This window comes from Rhinolophus sinicus, chromosome 5, assembly GCF_057876585.1.
Source record: "Rhinolophus sinicus isolate RSI-liver-muscle chromosome 5, RSI-T2T, whole genome shotgun sequence".
NCBI classification, from domain to species: domain Eukaryota; kingdom Metazoa; phylum Chordata; class Mammalia; order Chiroptera; family Rhinolophidae; genus Rhinolophus; species Rhinolophus sinicus.
The window spans coordinates 23,216,188-23,236,441 of NC_142505.1; the positions used below are offsets into that span (position 1 = coordinate 23,216,188).

At 35.7% G+C, this 20,254-nt stretch overlaps 1 protein-coding gene and 1 pseudogene across 1 annotated transcript in view; both read right to left on the minus strand.

Annotated features, from left to right (window-relative positions):
* The window catches only part of RARB (retinoic acid receptor beta), a 670,351-nt gene that overhangs the window by 331,664 nt on the left and 318,433 nt on the right, over positions 1–20,254 (minus strand). The window lies entirely within an intron of this gene.
* On the minus strand, positions 15,097–18,301 carry LOC148758228 (heterogeneous nuclear ribonucleoprotein A1-like; annotated as a pseudogene).

Sequence of the window (20,254 nt, forward strand, 5' to 3'; positions counted from 1 at the left end):
TATATTAATTTTTGCTCCAAAAGACACATTAGAACTGATTGTCTGGCCAGGTCTTATTTTCGGGGAAACACGGTATGTCACAGGATGTAAAGTACAGCATAGGGAGCATAGTCAATGGTATTGTAACAGCTATACTACAAGTATGAGAATAGAAAATGGAGTTTAGGTAAACTTTTAAACTTCAGTTCATTATTGGTTCTTTGTCCATCAGTGTTTGACAATCTCATTTTAACTTAGAAAAAAATGTCAATACTCATCTTCACCCACAACTAAACAGGAATAACTTGACAAAACAAATTGAAATTTAGATAGCACCACTTTTTCTTCAAGTATATTAACGTTCCTGGCAGATGAGAATATTTTAATGGGGGAAATAGGTAGTATACACAAGAATGGTAAAGTGACAGAGGGAGAAGAGAGAAAAAAAAAGAACATAAAATTTGTAATTGTTTAAATTATGGGTCTGCAAACTATGGCCCCTAGGGCAAATTTGGCCCACCATCTGTTTTTATAAATAAAGTTTTATTGACATACAGGCATCCTCATTCATTTATATATTGTTTATAACTGCTTTTATGATAAAACAGCAGAGTTGAATAGTTGCAACAGATACTATATTATACCCCAAACCAAAAGAAATTTACTATATGACCCTTTACAGAAAAAATTTCCAACCCTCTGGTTTTAATGACTAAATATATATTTAGATTTAAAATTTCAGCTTTGAACCATAGGAAATGAACCAGGCAGCTGTTCTATCCCTTGATGCTCTCATGTATAGGGGAAATTCATATATATTTTCCTACATGTTATTGATAATTATTAATAAGTTTTCACTAGACCATAATAGCTCCTGCAATAAATTGCAAAATATACTATATGCAGGACACTGTACTGTCCATTGCTTTTGTAATTAATCACCAAGGCAATGTGATGATACACATTCAGAAAATCTTGTCTGTCATGTTTTTATAGACATGCCTCAAATCGATGCAAACCAAGAAAAAGCCTTATAAAAAGTCATCCCCTTTGCTCAGCACCCAATCTGTTGTCAGGTACCTTTTAGGATCCTGTCATGTTTCATGTTCTTCCCAAGCTGAAATAAAATAATAAAATCAGGTGCCTTGAACATACCTCAGTCCTTGGTAATAGGGCCATATCCTCAGGATCAATACAATCAATTGATTTGGTGAATAAGAGCTAACATTTTCTGAATGCTTACTATGTCTCAGGCATGACTCTGAGTACTTCACATTGATTAACTAAACAAACCCTTACAATTATATCAGATAAGTATATATCTGATATATATGGCAAGATGAGGAAACTAGTGCAGAAAGGTAATTCACCCAAAGTTACACAGTTGATCAGGGTTCTGGACCAGAAACTAAATTCATATTGATACTAAAAAATAGTATTTATCGAGTGGACTTTCATATAGTAGATCTAGAGCAAGAGTCTGCAAACTTTTTTGTGTAAAGGACCAGAGGGTAAATATTTGAGGCTTTGCAAGTCAGATGAGGTCTCTTTGCAACTTCTGACCTTGTTGTATGAGAAAGCAGTAATAGACAATACATAAACCAATGGGCATGGCTGTGTTCCAATAAAATCTTGTTTACAAAAGCAGGCTGCAGACTAGATTTGGCCCACAGTTGTAATTTGCCAACTCTTGGTCTAGATAATCCTACTAACCTAGAAAGTGTATTATTCTACTTGAATGTGCCTAGTACTGTCCTGGATGCATTGGGTGGGAATGAGAAAAGGCATGAAGATAATTCTCTCTAGAATCAACTAGTACAGTGTAGACTGTAACTGAAAACCGATCTTCAGCCTTCTTACTTCATAAAGGTTATCTGCTGGTTAGTATCTAATGCTATTATTATCTGGCCCAAACTGATAACCTGAGAAGTTATGGGGCCTGTCCTTGAGCCCTTGAGGAAAACTTGGTAAATGATACCTGAGAGAGCCTTGTGGGTTAATTTCATTAGGCAGTTTACTACAATAATATGTCGTAAATAGCATTATCAAATTTACCTTTTATTACAGAGTTTCTGGGTTTTTTTAACTTTGAAATCAAAGTTGAATGCAGAAAGATGGCAGGTGAAAACTTCCTGGCAGTATTTTCACTCATATCACAGAGTAGGTAGGTATAAGGTCCAAAATACATTCTGAAGGCAAACTAACCTTCTTCCAACATAAGGAAAGGAGATGTTTTCACTGAATCTTTACTTTGAATAGAACAGCATTGTAAGTCTGAGAGCTGAGTTGGTTTTGATTTCCAAAGTGATATGGTGAAGAACAGGAGAGTTAGGGATGGAGGAGGGAAGTAAAAACTCATGTCCACTCTGCATAATCGTGCATGTTGATCCCAGCAGAAGGAGGGGTCCCACTAAGGAGGTACGGAGGGGCTGAAATACTCTTCTAGCCATGCATCTGTTGGTCTGCCTCCATCCAAGATGTTTCCCTTCTCAGTTCTCAGGCACCCTATGTTTATTCACAGTCCTGTAAAAAAGTGACTTTTGGCAACTTTGGGTTAATTATGACTGCATAGACATGAAGTTTGATCTTGTCTTATTCCATGTGTTTATAAGTCCTTATCACATCTATGTATGTGTCTGTTAGGAATAAACTTGGAAGTATTCTCAACACCCACCCCCCGAATGACAGCGTACCTAAGAAGGAACTCATGTTTCCAAACCGAGAGGTTAAATGAAGCAACAGTAAGCTAGAAACAATAAAGGGAGGCATTCATAACTTTCTCTGGTCTCCAGTGATCTTTGCATAGCTAACCTGAGTGCCGCCTGCAAATGGAGCTCCAGCTGACTGATGAAGGGGTCAAGTGGTTGGGACATAAAGAAATGCGAAGACGAGTATAGACTAAACTGGTCTGTGGACTCACATATATTTGTGGTCACTTGTCACAATGACAGTAAGAATAGGTGACACGTCCTCAGCCTTCTGTCTCCCTTTTAACTTAAAGCCCTTGTCTCAATACAGCGAGCCATGATTCATGGTTTTTTTTTCCAAACACTGGACTGAACTCAGGGTACTTCACTGCTTAGGTATTCGGTATAGGCCACTTTATTAAGTGAAGAGTCCCTCGATAAGAAGAAAGACCTTTTCATGAACTCCAAGGAGAATGAAGTAGTAGGGAGCTTCATAGCAGGATGACTAGCCCTATGTCCAGGTCACCATCCCTTGAAGGTTAAGAGAAGGTACAAGTTCAGCAGCTTGATAATTGGCAGCAAAATCTGATGGGCTCAGTGTGATCCCACTGCATTGTGTAAGAAAGGAAATACTTCTGAAAAACAAATGAGGAAAAGAAGATAAAAATGTCAGGTCACAGGGCTGGATCAAATGCATTGCGTGATGGGGACATTTTGTCTCTTTTCTAAGGAAAAAGGAGAGTAAAACAAATTTTAAAAATGGTAAGGAATAATGTTATATTTTAAGACAGAATGGTGCTGTACAAACAGCAAAGGAACTATGAATAAAATGAAAAGGTAACACATGGAATGGGAAAAAATATTTGCAAATCACATATGTGATAAGGAGTTAATATTCAAAAATATGAAGAACTCATACAGCTCAGAAAAATAGATTAAAAATGGGTAGAGGATGTAAACAGACATTTTTTATATTTCTAAAGAAGACATACAGATGGCCAACAGATACATGAAAAGGTGCTCAACATCACTAATCATCAGGGAAATGGAAATCAAAACCATAGAGATATCATCTCACATCTACTAGAATGACTATTATGAAAAAGACAAGAGACAAGTGTTGGCGAGGACATGGAGAAAAAGGAAACCTTCTGTACTGTTGGTTGGAATGTAAATTGGTATAGCCATTATGAAAAGCAGTATGGAGGTTCCTTAAAAAGTTAAAAATAGAACTATCATATGCGCGAGCAATTCCATTTCTGGATATTTAGCCAAGGGAAACAAAATCACTATCTCAAAAAGATATCTGAACCCCCATGTTCACTGAAGCATTATTTACAATGGTCAAGACATTGAAACAACCTAAGTGTCCATCAATGGATAAAGAAAACAGAGAAAAAAATGGTGGTTGTTAGAGGCAGGAGGTGGGGAGTAGGTGAAATGAGTGAAGGTAGTCAAAAGGCATAAACTTCTAGTTGAAGACAAATAAGCTCTGGGAACGCAATATAGAGCATGGTGACTTTTTTTTTTTTTTTTTTTTTAAACAAAGACAGAATGGTGCTGATATTTAGGATGAGACTATACCCTAGATTTTGGTGTGTGTGTGGGGTATGCTAAAGGAGGCCTTATTTGTGTAATTTTTAGATATGAAAAAAGAAATGTAAAAGGATAGCACATGATTTGCTTGAAAAGTCAGCAGTAGAAATTCAAATGCATCATTGGAATAAAGCTGAGCAATCAGTATTTAACTGTCAATACGTGGATGAGCCTTTTGATGAATCATGATCTCCAAATAGAATTTATTCTGATAGATGAATTCAAATTTTCAGAATATTAGAATAGGAGCTTCCGCCTCTTCTAAAATTAACTTCCTCTTATAGAAACAGGGTCTCTGGATCCTTAGGGTTTAATTCAAAACAATGAAATATGCTGTCCCTACAAAGAGTCTGGATTGCATAAATTCACTCATTCAACAAATATTTCCTGAGCATCTTGAAGCTGTTCGAAGTGCTTGGAATACCTCGGGGAATAAAACAGGCAAATATCCATACTCTTTTGGAGTTTTCATTCTAGTAGAGGAAGAGGAACAAAATAAGTCAATGATTTGGTATACAGATAGGTTTAATTAGTATAGAAAAAAATGAAGCAAGAGGGAAGAGGAACGTTGGCATTTTAATTTTTGTTTTGTAATTTTATTAGTTATTACCACTGGTCAAAAAGGAATAGTTGCTTTTTCTATGTGTTTGACATGTGCTTTGACTCGTATTAGAGAGAATATGTAAAAAGAACACTGAACTAGGAAAGAAGAAAGAGGAAAGGTGAGTACACATTCCAGATCTGTTGTGTTTCCTTGGGCAAAGCAGAGACCTCTCTCAATCTCATGTTCCTTATCGCCAGGAAAAGGGCATTGAATCTGATAATTTATTTGGAAGGCTCCTTCTCATTGTAACTTCATGATTCTGTGATTTTAAGACTGAAATATTACTTCATTCTGAGAGAAGTAAACAACCACAAAAAGAAAGGTATCGGGAGTAAAATCCCCTCCTTTCATGAAATTCATTGTGACCCACTTTCACATGACTGAGCGGCCACGAATGTAAGAACTATTCCATGCCCCATGCCTGGGATAGACAAATGCAAAGTCACTATAAACTCATTCCCACACTCAGGGTAGCCATCAGTCTAGGTAAGTTGTAAATGTGGGTGAGGAAAAGTAGAGCCAGGGTTTGGAGAATCTCCTGGAAATGATCAGATATGACTGAGCACAGCACACTAGCACTATGGCAGCCCTCAGCCTAATATGTTTTTTTTTTTTTTTTTTCCAGGAAGAATTGAGGTAGGTCTGGGGTACAGAATGAATCCCAACATAATTATTGTATGTCTCATTATGTTATTGTGCTGTATCCAAACACTATTAATTTGGTAATGTATTTCTTTTTAAATGGTTCCTCAAGCACACATTAAGCTAGAAAGAAAAGTCATCTGGAAGTGCATGAGATAGGCATGGGACATGGTCCCTAGAAATTCTTCAGGTAAGGCTCAAAATAAAAACATATTTATAAGACCTGAGCTGGCACGAGATCCCCAGACAAATGACCCCATTACTCCCTGACCAAACAGCAAAATATGCACTGTAAGGCGTCAGCAATTTATACATTTTTACCTGCAAGTTAAAATGTGACCTGAATGATTTAAGAGTAAAATCTTGAGTAAGCAATAGAGATTTCCTCTTTAGAATTAGAAATTTCACTTGGCCAAGCCTTAAAATATCAACTTAATATAGAAAGGACAACAGTCATCTAAATTTTTTGCATGGACAAACAGAACCAGCAATGGGAGTCATCCAAGATGGAATATTTCCAGTGCTGGTAATTTACAGTTGGGCAAATACTCAGCTATATTAGCATCTCTAGTATATAGTTATTTGGGTAATCAGAGCCACTAGAAAAGGTACCTGAGGATATCTACCCTGTTTTAAAGTATTTGTGGTGAGTTGGCTGGTCATCATACAGGGAGATGGCAGTCTGATATTTCTCTGATGATCAAAAGGTCACGGATTAGTAACTACTGTAGCAGATGTCATCACTGGGGGACACTGGCCCATATCCCCTGGGAATTGATTCTTTCAGCACATCTCAGCTGCCAGCGCCTTAATCTCTTTGTGAGAGGCCTTTCTCTGGCCATCCGAGTCCACTCCCACCGTGAGTGTGGTAGCAGGAAGCACTGAGCAAGGAGCATTCCTCCCTGAGAAGCTCAGTCAGTGGGCTGATGGATAAATAACCCTGCTGCTTGCCCCACTGGGTGGGGTAACTCAAAGAGGCAGGTGCTACACTATCTGCCAGTGGGATTAAGCACCAGTGCCCACACGGTAATTTGTATGATAATGCATACTTTATTTTCTTCCTTCTCTTACCTGTCTTAACTCCCCGCACCCCTAATTTCCTGTACCTCCTAATATCACTGCTTGCACTCATACCTTTGCCTCAGAGTCTGTTTCTAAGGGAATCTGAACTAAGAAACTGACAGAGCCATCTCGATTTTTTTGTTTGTTTGTTTTCCTGGCCTGTAATAGCTTGCCTTAAGAGATACAATAATAGTAATGCATAAGAATGCCCTGCTTAAAAGTCAGGTCTTATGGAGAAAATTTCATATACAGATCTAAGAGATATTGAAAATTTAAAATTCTATTAACCTACTTTACAGGTAGGTGCTGACCACAATCAAGAATTTTTAAATGACTGGAAGCAAACAGGAGAACAAAGCAAATATAACCACAAACTCCCCAACAACCTTGTTTGTATTAGTTCACCAACCAAATAATTGATTTAAACAGAATTACAAACACTGATTCTAGGAAATTAATAGATTGCAAATACTTCAAATATATATAGTGTTGGGTATTTTATGAAAGTTGTTTACATTTGGATATAGCATTACAAATGTGTTATGAAAACATTATTTAAAGGAAAAACATTATTTAAAGGAAAAAACATTATGGTTTTTCCTTTAAATATGTGATTAAATTCATACAATTTCTACATGTAATTTTAATTTAGTCTCAATGCCCCCACCCCTTATTTTGTCCTGGGAATGCATCTATAATTTCACAATAAGTCAAGGTACAATACAATCCACTGAACTGAAATTCACTATCAAGTTAAAATTTAATGTGTCTTTGGTCCATAAAAAGCATTTTAAGCTCACTGAACTTTATAAGGTGCTAAGAAAATGCTTGAGAATTCGGTAAACATGGAAAGCAGAGTAATAGGAATGAAATTTGATGAATTTATCTGGAATAAATTCACAAACTGAATATGATATTAGGGATAACTGGGCTAATGCCACATGTACTTTTTGAATGTCCGAATCACATTAAGAAATACTACTTTAACACGTTACCACTGAAACCTACCAACCAAATCCAATGACATCAAAAATCTATTTCTTCAGCCATGAATTACTATAAGAAAGCTTTTTACCAATTACAGTGCTAGAAATTGAGTATATAAGACATTGCATATTTTTAAGTGACCTGATTTCAAGAATAATGCCTGCAATGATGAGAAATTACTAAGCTTTCAAGAAGCAAGTATCTGCAGGTGAAACTGGAAAAGAAATTCTCATATCAAGACCTATAGGGAGAACAGACAACAGTTTGTGTGATATGATTTCAGTGGTACCAAAAAGACCTTCTGTGCCAAGCAATATCTCTTGTCTTTCAAATACTGATTGATACCAAACATGCATTTTTAGAGTCACATTGTATTATTTTTGGTTAAATCTTGTGTTTCTGTTAAAATAAAATATCCATGGGAGTTGTAAGATAGTAAGTCATATTAGTCATTTGCCCTTTAGTATAAATTAATACCCTGTTCCACCACTCTCCTTGGAGCATGCCTTAAAGAGAAGAAGTCAGAAGACAGTCAAGAGAAGAGAATGCCACTGAGTGTTCAAAGAGGTCCAGACCAGAGCAACTACCATAATCTGATCCTGGGGTTCACAGATATCAACAATATCCTACAGTCTTACCGTAATACAAAAACATTTTTGCCTAAATTGAATAACTAAATAATAATTTTACTAACTAGTTAACCATATAAATAATTTTAAATATTTTGATATATATTTTAATTCTGAGCGTAAGTATATAGTACGTAAATAAGTCATATAAACATATAAATTGTTCACAATGCACATATTTATATAGTCTCCTCCACTTTCCTTTTCTTTTCCCATCTGATCATTTTCTTTCTTACTCTAAAAAGCAATAATCTACATATAAAACTGAAAGAAAATTAGAAAGGAAATTGTTAAACTATCTCCCTATAAAACATATTACAACAGCTGTTAACAAAAGAATATATTCCAAAGTTGCAGGAACAGATAAGGGGAATAAACACTAAAATGATGAACAATGAAATTTGATTATTTCTACTCTTTTTTTATGACAAATTTATTGCTTAGAATGAAATGCTGACAAGCAATTACAATTGAGTTAATTGAAACATATAAAACAATAAAAGGCACAACCAGATCGTGATTTGATGGAACAGAGAAGTGATTTCTGAACTTTTAATGTTCTTATCTTTTTACACCAGGGCAGACAGATTTGTTTTTTGCTTTAAAGTTGATTTTTTAAAGACTTCTTTCTACATTGGAACAATCTTTGAGGTATATAAATACCAAAGGGAGGTCGGACTCCATTCCATGAGAAATTAATTTTCTTTGGATTAGGCAGAATGTGAAATCAAGAGTTTGGGAGAAGTCGGGATAAGTGAAAAGGGAGACACACACTAAGCCAAAACAGTCAAGATCAAAAGCAGGGTTCGATGGAACAAGTGATGTAATGCTTTTCTATTGCTTGCTATGTTAGCTACCACTTGAGGCCTCCATCCCTGCAACTCAAAGTTTCCTTTTGCTTATTTATTCAGCCATATAGTGAATGAAATTTTACATATTGCTTTTCCAACTATATGCCTGAAGCAACATTTATTAAGAGCCTCTTTTTAGAATGTGACTTTCATGTGGGACTGAGTCTTTGCTTCATTCTCTGATGTACATATATTCTGAGTATGTAGAAGAGTGACTGGCACACAGTAGGTGCTCAGTGTTTGTTTACAGCGGACCAAGCACCAAGTCAATCATCTGCTCTCAACCTTCAGTGGGACCAAATCTATAGACACTTGTGTTTCTCAATGCAGACTGCTAGCATTTTGAGCAGAACAAGTTTTTTGTTTTGTTTTGTGGCACAGGATTGTCTAGTGCAATACAGATATTGACAGAGGTTGAACATCCTTGGCTGGCATTCATTAGTTACCAGTGGCAGTCCTCAGTTGTAAATGACAAACCAAACAATTCCCACATATTTCCAATGCTTTCTGGGGGACAGTTCCACCCCCCAGTTAAGAACCACTGATGGAAAACATAGATGGGTGAAGAGAGTTACTAAATGCTAAATTACTAAAGAGCATAATAGGTTCTTTATAAAAAAAAAAGTTTTAATTCTTATTATAAGCATACTAAAAGCTTACTTTTAGTGTCTATTATTTTATTGAGTAGATGTATCTTAATTTCAATAATTTCTCTTTTATGAATCAAGGAGGGTATTTCCACTGTGTTCACATTTTTGAAGCCCAGATTCATTTTGACCTAATTCTGCACAGAAATGATATATTCACTGAGCAGGCTGGAACATGAAATTCCAATTACTTCCTGTGAGAAGTAAATTTTCGGTAATAATTATATCATTTAATCTACTTGTAAATACAGATTTACTGTGGATTAATCCTCCCTCTACTTTCAAAACAGGACACAAATGGATTGACATTAATTGTCAGCATTTAACTTTTGAACAAGTCATATCATTCTTGAAAATTTATCCAAAGTAACCAATTTGTTTTAAATGGGGGAAAGAAGATACTCAGATATAAAAGTTATAATTTTGTGTAGCAATAGATAAAATAGAAACCACTTAAGTGCTAAAGATGCATATAATGGTTTACCTCTACTCCATAGAATATCATACAGAGAGTAAAACAATAATTCTGAAGCATATACTATAATAATAAAAGAAATAATATCTTGTATAAAGAATGTTATAAGTGCCTTATATGACATAAAATGAACGGAAAGAAAACAACAAATTGGTTGAAAATGTAAAATTGAATGAGGAAAAGAAAGTGTGATGTACAAAGGGAGTTAAGACTGGAAAATATGTCTCGTAAATCCTATATTTCAGGTGGACTACAAAGGTGATTCTAAGCCTGCTAGGTAGCAATGTAAAAAAAGGAAGATGTGATCATCAAATGGGTCCCCATGGTCATAAGAAAAAAAACAACTAAAAAAAAAAAACACACAACTTTTTTTTTGCTCACTTTCATGATTATTTGTGTTATAGAAAATAGAAAAGATCTCTCCTCTATAATGGATCATAAAGAGAACTGTGTAATGCCATATATAGCAAGCTATGTCCTCAGCAACCTCCAACAGAGCAACAAGCAGCATGCATTTGGAATAGAAAAAAACAGAAACCATAAGTAAAAATTGTCTTTGCTTTATGACTACAATGATATAAAATTTGGCTGCATATGGATCAAGATGAAAATAAAAGTGGGAAAATAAAGTTTAATTTTCCAGTTTAATTTTAATATTTTAGATAAATTACATCCTGATACATTCTGATGTCTCAATATTAGAACATTTATGAGCTATTTCTATTCAATAAATGCATGTATAAAAATAAACTATAGGCTATTGTATCTAATAATAAATATGAGAAAATAATCTAACTTTAGTGGCTAATATCTAACAGGTTTTTTTTTGTGTGTGTATTGTATTGTCCCTGAAAACCTAGCTAACTCCACAAGATGACTGACCAACAGTTTTTAAAACAATTACATTGATTTCCACCAAGCAAAATCTTTTAAAAGGGTAGCAGGAAATCTGGGGAAAAATTAGTGCATGAGGGGCCCCAAGACGGTACGGTGCTTCACTCTGTTTGATCTCTATTCAACTCTGAGACATTATTTAATTGAACTTAAAGAATCACAGCAAAAAGTTTTCTGATTCCTATTCTGATATTCACAAAGTCCCTGGGCAAAGATACTATCTTTATGCCCTATAAGACCCAAAGATGAAGAACTGTGTAAATATTAGATTTTGAACATTCAAAGCTCAGTCATTGTTGCACTTCTGCAAAGCTGTTTAAATAAGTGCTTCCGGAATAACTGCTGTGACTCTGTATTAAGTCAACACCCAGTCTCTTCCCCTAAGAGACTCCACATTCCCAACCCCCTTCTTTTTCTCCACGTTTCCAAGCCACCCTTCCTTGCTTGCTTACATTAAAGAAAAATCTGCACATCAGCAAATTCATAAGATTCCTTGATTATGTAATCAGAGACAATATAGGGAAATTTTTTCCCCCAAAGATTTAATTTGTCATCAGTGCACACAATTGTGTCTTGTTACACTGGATTATAGATATTTTAATCTCCACCGAGAGACCATAATTTAGGAATATAGAATTTGGGAGGTACCATTTCAAGATCTTGCAAGAAAGTATAAATCAAGTTAAAGTCTTCCCCCAATGCAAGTTACCCCGTTACTGCCCAGCTTAGTTACTGTAACACAATCCAGAAAAGTGGTTTAAAATCTCAGTAGGATCTTTCCATTTATTCCCCCTCAAGCTTTGGAATGAAAACCCATATTCATCCATTTTTGGATTCTTTCCCTCATTCAACAAAATTAGTGAGACTCCCCTGGTGAAAGGCACCGTCCTAAGGGAATTTGGAGATAATATGGGACTTATTCTTAACTAGTTGACTATTTTGAGGGAGGAATACATGTTTAAACCACTGACCACATTATGAGGTAAAATCACCAAAATTATTTCTTAGAGATATAAAACTCATGTGATGAGGGTCCAGAGCAAGCAAACATGAATTCTGAGGGGAACTTTCATCAAAGAGGGGAGAGAATTATCCCACAGGCAACGTCTGAGTATTTATGCAATGTTGGCATCAGCATTGTGAGTGACAGACAGAGTCTATATGAGAAATATGATTGTGTGGGTCTTTTCAAACTTTCTCCTCCTCCCCTTTTTGTTGGACTAAAATGTCTTTTTAATACATGAGAGAAACAACTGTTGTGCTAGGGTCTCTAATATATGCCAACCTCCCAGTAATTTTGTATTTATAGATTTTTTTTTTTTTTTTTTTGTCTTCTACACAATGGAAAGGCAGATAAAGAGAATAGGAAGAAAATGGGTGAGGCCCCTAACACAAATACATACAAACCAACCAACCAGTTGCCTTCAGGGAATTAATTGACTCTGACTGGATTTATCACAAGTTTCTGAACCGGATGATTTTTTTTGATGGCACATCTGGCAATATCATAAAAACTCCAGGTCCCAACTGATTAGACAGGAGTTACTTTTGTAAATCATTATGACTATTACTGATGTAAGCTCATTCTGAGCAGCAATGGACAGACAAAGGAAAAAAAAAATCTGGGAGTGGGGAGAAGATCCTTTCTCTGTGAGATGCCTTTTAGAAAGGGATGCCATTTATCATTTGAAACTAGAAAATTGCCGTCATTAATAGATTGGAATTAATTAAGCATACCTCAAGGAATCACCTGACAGTCTCTTTTTCATTTGCCTGTTAAAGAAACTCATTCTTTAGTTGAGCAGTTGAAGCTTTCCATGAAAAAATGTAGCACATTGTGACCTCAGAGAGTACTTGCCAGTTAAACATCTCCTGCTGTGCTCTGCAATGCAAGAGCCACAAGATTAGGAAATACTTCATATTTCCCCCCAAATAAAAACAACATATTGTTGTACAAAGCAGTACCTTAATGACTACACAAAAGACCACATTATCATTTGGAAACAAACAAACAAACAGAAAAGAATCTCCCATTAGTGTTTTTGTTGAATGTGTGTGTCTGGGGCCTGGGAATGAGAGAGGTAAGGGAACATGAGAGTACATTCATTGACTATTCCTTCCAGCGTCCAAAGAAAATTAATCTGATTGAGGAAAATTCATTGGTTTCTGCTGAGGTAGTTTTTCTTCGATGAGAAAGAGTCTTTGTTCTAGATATTATTATTTTCCTTCTACTTTATCTTCAAGTTCTTCATGTATCTCTTCTTCCCCAACTCCTTACCTCCCTATTAAATAAACCAACCCATGCTAAGGAATAAATTGGACCTAATTAAGGCTCTATGCAAAGTACCTCCCAACCATCCTTTTATTCAGTCTTCACACTAGCCCTACTTCCAAGCAGATAAAACTTGGGCATAACAATGCCAGGAGGACAGACAAGAGGTGAGGTGATTTATCTAAGGGTCACACATCTGGGACACAATGGAGGTGTTTCTGACCCCAAAGTCTATGCTTTTAAACATGCTGCTCTACCTTTGCCATGACCTGGTGTCTGTTGGAGCTGATTCAAAATTGTTCTGTGAGTAAAAACCCTGTTCCTAGGGGTGGGGTAGGCCTTCAGCTCCTCAGATCCTCATCAAGGGAGTGTAACCTCAAATTCATGGCTTCTCAATGTTTGCAAAAATCCTTGGCCGAGGAAAACAGTTTTTATGGAGAAATGCCTAAAGGCTATGAAGACCATTTATTTATCTTGACACGCTAATATTTATTTTTGGATTAAGTTCAGATTGTGAGAAAGCTAAATACCAGGGGACATTGTGTGGGATCCCACAGGGACCCGCTTTCACTGACTGAGCTTTAGAATGATTAACTTGGCCTATATTATTAAAAACACAAACACATGTAAACAGAGTTGGATTTACTATGTCATTAGGATTTGCTTCATGATACAGTCTTCTATGTTTCTCTGGGTGGCTGGGTGACTTCATTTTATGAACCCTATCAACTATATGACCATGTGAATTATCTTCTTGGGATAGACTTTTAGGTCATCTGAGCAATATTTATTACCTACCTCATAGGATGTATTTTAATGCACCAGCCTCAAATTAGTTTCAACCAATTTTCCTCATACTTATTTTCTATTAAGCCAAATGGACTCTTTACAATTTATAAAAATTGTGCATGCAATTTTTTGTAAGTTGTCACTAAATCTTTTCCCCAAATAAAATAAGATAAACATAAATAAATTAATTTAAAAAAATACCTCATATATTTGTTGTAGGAAAAATGAGATCACACATATAGTTTTTCATAGAGGTGGTAATTATTACTTTTATAGACAGTAATGTTAATAACATTTGTAATCTATCTGAAATCTATTGAAACAGAAGCGGACTTGGGCATGGATAGATTACATGCATACCAAATGGTACAAACTTTCTCATTCCAAAATTATCTCCTCGGAAAATCTACCACTGTAGAGTCAGGATATTAGTTTAAATGTTACCATTTCAAAATGCAAATGTCTCTCGGAAGGTTTAATCCCTTGTAAGTGGAATCAGACATGAATACCTTCAATGTGATACTTAGCTCTTAGAAGACAAGGATTCTGATTTATGTAGAATATTTGTTTCAGTGGAATACAACTGTATTAGTTCAATAAAAATCTCCCCTATTTTATTTTAATTAATTCCACAGGTTATTATCTAATGCTTTAATTCATACAACAAATATTTAGTGAACACCTACTATGTGCCAAGAACTAGGTAGTGAGGGTACCATGATAAGCAAGATAGTCATGACCACTGAATAAAGATAAAGAAACATCATGGATAATCCCATTACTCAGAAAGAAATATTAATATGCACCCCAGACTTTGTCCTAAACCCACATAAAAACCCCCAAATAGATACAATATATATCTGTTAAAAGTGAATAATATTAAATATTCTTAATACTTAAAACATAATTCTATTAATTCTATAACTTTTCTTTTCCTATTGAACATTTTCATGTCTATATATTCATTTCTCCATTAAAATTTTAAAGGATTGTTTATTATTTTCATTCTCTCTATATTTTAATTAATCACTTTTTATTAGCTAGAAGGTTGTCTCCAGTTGTTTGTTTTATTTAAATTATAAACATGTCTGTGCTAATATCTGTGTTCTCCCAAGCACACGAAAACATTTACTTCTCAGGAATAAATTCATAGGAGCACAAATGCAAAGCCATTGTTATGAATATTTTAAGGCCTTTGTAATTTGCTGCAAAATTATTCCATAGAAAGGATAGATCAATTTTCATTCTCACCATCAAGGTTGTATATGAGTATTTATTCCTCTGTAGCCTGAAAAACAATGGGATCTTTCTTTTAAGTCTTTGTCATTTCATAAGTAAGGAATAAACTCTTCATTTGCATTTTATTTTTAAATTTGCATTTGCACAATTACTTTTAAGACTAAAATTTGGAAAAAACTTTTGTTGGCCACTTGCCCTTTTTTTCTTTTTTCTTTTTAACATTAAAACTCTTTGTTGGAATGCTTTATACTTTCCACAGAACAGAAACTAAAATAACCTGTAATACAATTAGTCAAAAATACAGTCCTCAAGTTTTTTGCCCATACACATGAGTATTGTTTACATGTCTTATTCGTAGCACTAGACCCTGCCACCACTGTGCTTGGCTGAGTTCACAAATCTGTTGTAACCTGTAGCTTCCCTGTCACTTCTCTGGCTCTCCTCTCCTGCTAAGCTTTGTTTCCTAGAAGTAATTAAAACCTTCTGCCACTGCCATAGCAACTGTTGCTGGAACCTCCATAGTCACCTTGGTTTCATGGTTTGGCAAAGTATTGGCTTCCACCACCAGAGGGGCCAAAGCTTCTGCCTTCAAGGTTTCCTCCTTTCATGGGTCCAAAATTTGAAGATTGATTGTTGTAATGGCCAAAATTGTAGCTTCTACCACCTCCAAAATTGCTTCCATCGCTACCAAATCCATTGTAGCCATGCCCACTGCCACCATACCCTCCACCACAACTGCCACCAAAGCCACCTCGACCACAGAAGTTTCCTCCAGGACCAAAGCTGTGATTGCCCAACAAAAGCACCTCCTTGACCACCACTGAAATTTCCAGAACCACTTCGACCTCTTTGGCTGGATGAAGCACTAGCCGTCTCTTGCTTAGATAGGGCTTTCCCTACTACACAGCTGTGGCCATTCAGGGTATGGTATTTTTGAATGACAATCTTGTCTACAGAGTCATGGTCAGCAAAAGTTACAAAAGCAGAGCCTATTTTCTTGCCACTGTCTCAGTCAGTCATGATTTCAATCACTTCATTTTCTCAAACTGTTCAAAATCATCTCTTAGGTGATGTTCTTCAGTGCCTTCTGTAATTCCACAAACAAAACTCTTTTTCACAGTTTTGTGCACACCAGGTCATTGGGAATTTTCTCTTGAGACAAACCTCTTTGGTTCCACAACTCTTCCCTCTACCGTGTGTGGCCTTGGTTCATGGCTGCATCCACTCCCTCACAGTGGCACAGGGAACAAATCGAAAGCCTCTGGAGCACTTGGTGCTTGGCTTTCTCATCACCCCACCGTCTGTGAGCATTCCCCATTGCTCAAAATGGCTCCTCAGACGCTCGCTGGTTGCTCCAAAGCTCCGATGAAGAGCTTCCGCAGGTGTTCAGGCTCTTTGGGAGACTCTGACTTAGATGTGACAACCACAGGAGGTGAGACTTGGACGATGCTTGCTCCACCTTTTTTTTTTTAATATAAGAATTTTCTGTTCCAGGCTATTGCCATTTTTCTCCACTTTTCCTTTCTCCTGTCTATTTCTAACACATGAAGGATATATGTAGTCATAGTCATAGTTTTTTCTCATCTTTTTATGTACACTTCATAACTACAAAAATAAGTGAAGCATGTACATACATGCATCTTGTATAAAGTATATTAGTAAAAATAAATATTTAAGCATTAGGACTCTATCCCTTCTGCTGCATCACCCCATGTGCTCTTTCACTATCCTATCTACTTGCCTATTCCCTTTTACCCCTGGGAGATATCTATTATCTTGAATTTTGTCTTTATTATTCCCCTGATTTTTTAATGTTTATTTTTTATTACAAATATGTATATTTTTAACAATGTTTCTTTTAGATTTATAAAACATTAGCATCCTATATATAGTCTCAAAGAATTTGTTTTTCTCAATATTATGTTTGTATCATCTACCCATGCTGTTGCCTATAACTTGTTTTCACTGATGAATACAATTGAATTTAGTGACTATGCCATAATTTAATTTTGTATTCATCTGTTCATAGATATTTGGATGATATCTATTTTTTTTTTTTTTTTTTTTTTTTTACAATTTACGAACAGTGCTACTATGAACATTCTTAAACATGAACTCCTGTATTCATATTAAAGAGTTTCTCTAGGATAGTCCCTAGGAGAGAAATTGCTTGGTCAGGAAATCTGAATGTTCGATTTGAAAGGATAGTACTAAGCCATTTTCCAGGTGATTATAGCAATTTACACTCTCAAGGGCAATAATCCCAGGGTATCTGTTGATTGACATACTTTCCAGTACTTGGCATTCTTAAGTTTTGCAACTTTGATGTAAAATGACATTGCATGGTTATTGTGATTTGAAATGTGAAGTTTATATGGGAAATTTTAATTCTTTTTAGTAAAATGAAGTCTGTTGTCTATGTTTGATTTGGATTATTTGTCTTTTTTCTCTGATTTGTAGAAGTTCTTTACATATTCTTCGTATATTTTTATATATTCTGTCATTGTTCGTTGTGTTTGCAATGGGAGTGCTGGATTCCCAGAGTCAAGCCTTGTCTTTTTCCATTACTCCATAGCACTTCCCAGCATCAGACACATATCTCTTTTCTGTTCTCAAAGTGGGGATCAAAAATTGTAGCAAGTACTAAAGATGACGTTAACTTTTGCAGCAATATGTATACGAGGTCAGACAATTAATTTCACGAACTCATCCTAGAAAAACTGCTACATACTCCATTGCTGAATATCACTACGGTTACCTTCAAAGTACTTTTCCTTGGGAAGCTCTGCACTGATGCCAGCGCCTAGTCCACAATTCAAAGCAATTTTGGAATTCTTTTTTTGGAATGGCCATCAGAGCTGTCATCATATTATCCTTTATGTCCTGAATGTCATACAAATGTCTTCCTTTCAATATTTCCTTTATCTTCAAGTAAAGAAAGAAGTCATTGGGGGCCAGATGAGGTGAGTAGGGAGGGTATTCCAGTACAGTTATTTGTTTACTGGCTAAAAACTCCCTCACAGGCAGTGCTGTGTGAGCTGGTGCGTCGCTGTGATGCAAGAGCCATGAATTGTTCGCAAAAATTTCAGGTCGTCTAATTTTTTCATGCAGCGTTTTCAGCACTTCCAAATAGTAAACTTGGTTAACTGTTTGTCCAGTTGGTACAAATTCATAATGAATAATCTCTCTGATATCAAAAACGGTTAGCAACATCATTGCAACAAGTTCATGAACTTAATTGTGAGACTTAAACCTATTAGGGGATTCAGAATTGAACAAAACAATATTATCAATAGTGGCACATGCAGCCTTTGATTTGTTATTTTGACTTTGTTTCTGGAATAAGATATCTTGTGGAAGAAAAGAAAAATCCTGAAATTACTTACAGGAAGTCAGGTCAGGAGTTAACAATGATGTGAAGGTCCCTTCATGTCTCAGAAATTTACATCATAACGCATGGAAATTCCAGTTTTGTCAAATATTCTATCAAACCATTCTGATAAAAAAGGTATACTAAATATGCTGAAGGGTTGCTTTCTTTTTAGCCATATGGTCATCATTAAATAAATTGCCATTTACTTCTATGAAATGTCATTATTAATTTTTTTTTCTTTAGGTGTCTTTTTTTGGATTAGCTAACTTCATAAAAATTAAGCAATTACCATTAGAGTAGCTTGGTATTAATAAAAGCAAAATCATAATGTTTGAGAAATGAATCTTGTTATGAACATCACTGAAATTAAATCAAGCATTATTTGAAATGGTTCATAGAGACAAAGTGACCTGGAGAGGCTGGAAGCCCTAGAAAGAAAGGAGGGTTCCGCCTTTGCTAAGTTCCTTGACTCTGAAGGCCGTTCATCTGAAAAAGAGAACCTTAAATGCACATGTATTTCTTGGATGTGAACTCTTTGTGATAAACACAAAATTACTCAGCAGGCCATGGTTACTCATGAAAAAGAGTCCGCTTCAATACTCAATTTCAGGAGCACCTCCTGGAGAACTTTGAAATTTAAAGGAAAGTCTTGACAGGGTAGAAACTGTGAAGTGAGAACTTACATGCGCCTAATCTAGATGTTTCAGAAAGATGGAAAAGTACACGTGCATGTAGGACAACCTGTACTTTTGGGAAGCAATTGTTAGACTGAACAGGTGACGGAATGATCATCTTGTGACCACTAAGGTTTTTCTTATGAGTGGACAGATTCTGACTATAGAACACCTAAGTCTAACAATGACTGCTATTATTTATTGAGGTTCTATTGTTATAAGTAGTTCACATGTATCAAATGATGACAACCTTATCACAATCACTTTGTACCATTATCATCCATATTTTAAAGGCAAGGATGCTGAAGCATACGGAGACAAAACCAAACAAACGAAACAAAACAAAACACCACCATGTCCAAGGACACAGATTGGGGTCTGGAAATAGCAACATCTCTTGCCCCATTTCCAAACTCCTACCCTCCCATGCCATCTCCCCCAAATTATCTGCATTACCAACATTTTTGGTTCAACAAGATGAACATTTCCTAATTAGTACTTTTGTCTTCAACTGTAAGCTTCCTGAGGTTAGGGGCAGTTTCTGAACAGTATCTCTTACAGCACCTCATTGCACGATTAACCAGGAAATAAAGACTAAATAACTTATTACTGTCATCAGTGTCCACAGGGTGACAGATGACCACTGTCCTTGTTCCAAAAATGCCCTAATTTTTTTATTTTGCGTAAACATTTGCAAAGCTTATGGGCATTTGGCACAATAGCTCAGTACTAAACAATATACATTCTCATTGGAAAGTAGTCATTTTCATATGTATAATGTGTGTTTTTTTTTCTGAGATTTTGGCAACAGATTGAAAAAGAGTAACTCTATATATACAGATTTCCATATTATT